Source organism: Myotis davidii, unplaced genomic scaffold (genome assembly GCF_000327345.1).
Source record: "Myotis davidii unplaced genomic scaffold, ASM32734v1 scaffold494, whole genome shotgun sequence".
NCBI lineage: Eukaryota > Metazoa > Chordata > Mammalia > Chiroptera > Vespertilionidae > Myotis > Myotis davidii.
In genome coordinates this window covers 809811-811890 of record NW_006285480.1, presented here as the reverse complement: position 1 = coordinate 811890, position 2080 = coordinate 809811, and the positions used below count along the sequence as shown (strand labels likewise).

Below are 2080 nucleotides of genomic sequence, written 5' to 3'. Positions count from 1 at the left end.
CTGCCCGTGAGAGATAGGAGTCTGGTAAAAACCCAGATACGCACTTAAAGGGTCAGTGCACAAAATCTCATTCACAACCACTTACCCTGGGCTCCGGCAGAAGGAGGGCAGCTTGGATTGGTCGAGAATCTTGTAAAGACAGACTGGTTGTGTGGCATCTGGAAAACAGCTGAAGGGACAGCCACCAGGGTCCCTGTGCTGCATCCCTGTCCTGCGCTGCGCACAGACCCCATCTTTCTTGGATTGGGCACTCCTCTCCAAACTGCATTGGTGTGGGGGCTGTACAAGCTCCTCCCTCCCGACTCCTTGTCCTCCTGTCTGGCCAGCTCACACCCTGAGGAGGAGTCTGCTGCCTGAACCTCTGATATAGACTTTCTTGAAAGGATCTTGAGGGCAAACTCAGGGAAAATCAGAGACAGGGTTGTGTGGCCCTGGGGCAGAGACCATTTCCCCTGCCCCCAGCACACACCAGGGTAGCAATGATGTTTGTCCACCTGGAGTGCCTGAGAAGCTGATCCCATTCCTGAGAGCCAGAGTAATGGTGACCCGAACCCCACAGAAGATCCACTAGCCGCCCCCCCCACCCCACCCCCAGCAGAGAACCACTCACTCCACCCTTCTGACTCCTAGTGGCCTTGCCCTGCTCAGCTTGACTCAGCAGTATTGTCAATGGGGTGTGTCCCGCCGGGGTCCCTGCCTGGTGCAGAAGATTCACCAGGGGGTCCTGGTTGACTCTGGAAAAAAAACTTAGTAGTGTGGCTCTTGGGAGGAGCCATTTTTCTCACACAAGCCAGACTGGCACCACTGTTCCTCTGCCGAGCCCCCCTTTACAAGCCAAATCTTGCTCTGTGTGGGCCTGATGAACACTGCTGGCCTTACCCTGATGAATCCCTGAGACCCTGCCCCACCACAAAAGTCCACCACACTTTGGTGTACCCTGAGACTGTTACTGTTTGGCCTCAAATCAAATACTGGCACCAAGTTTGAATCTGTATCAATCTGGTGAACACCACTCGCCCATAATAGGTGACTCTGTGAGAACTTCCCTCACCCAACTCATGTACCACCAGAGCAGGGGTCCTCAACTTTTTAAACAGGGGGCCAGTTCACTGTCCCTCAGACAGTTGGAGGGCCGGACTATAGTTTAAAAAAAAACTATGAACAAATTCCTATGCATACTGCACATATCTTATTTTGAAGTAAAAAAAACAAAATGGGAACAAATACAATATTTGTATTTGCATGTGGCCCACGGGCCGTAGTTTGAGGACCCCTGCACCAGAGGCTCTTTCAGTGACTGAAGCTAACAAGTGAAGGCAGATTTTGGGGAGACTTGGGCCTTCTGCTGATCTGCACCTGGGCTTGGTGCTGCTGGAAACTCCTCCCACCCACACTTGCGCCCAGCAGAGGCAGCCACACACTGTGTATTACTTTGTAGGTCTAAACAGGAAGGCCAGGATCTGTCGCTGGCAATGCCTGAAATTAACTGGCTCTGGATCCCATCCCAAGGGAACACAACCAGTGGTTCAACAACATCAGAACATGACCCAATTAGCTCCACAAGTGGCACACTCAAAGGAAGGTACTGGAAGACAACAGACCCTGTTGAGGTGAATTCCAAAACCAGATAAAGATACCAGAAAGAAAGAAAATTATAGGCCAATATCCCTGATGAACATAGATGCAAACATCCTCAACAAAATTTTATCAAACATGCCCTAGTGGTTCCGTTGGTTGGAGTGTCATCCTGTGCATCCAAGGATGCAGTTCGATTCCTGGTCAGGATGCCTAAGGGGGTGACTGATCGATGTTTCTCTCTCTTTCTCTCTCTAAAAATCAATAAAAACATATCCTCAGGTGACAATTAAAAATATATATATATACATATTAACAAATTGGATCCAGCAATACATTAAAAATAGCATATAACATGATTAAGTGGGGCTTATTCCAGGGATGAAAGGTTGTTATCCACAAATCAATTAACGTGATACACCACATACACAAAATAAAGGATAAAAATCACATGATCATATCAATAGATGCAGAAAAAGAATTTGATAAAATCCGGTACCCATTT

At 48.3% G+C, this 2080-nt stretch overlaps 1 pseudogene; it reads right to left on the bottom strand.

Moving 5' to 3' along the window:
- Window positions 1-1303: 1303 nt before the first annotated feature.
- The window catches only part of LOC102761839, a 37215-nt pseudogene continuing 36438 nt past the window's right edge, over window positions 1304-2080 (bottom strand).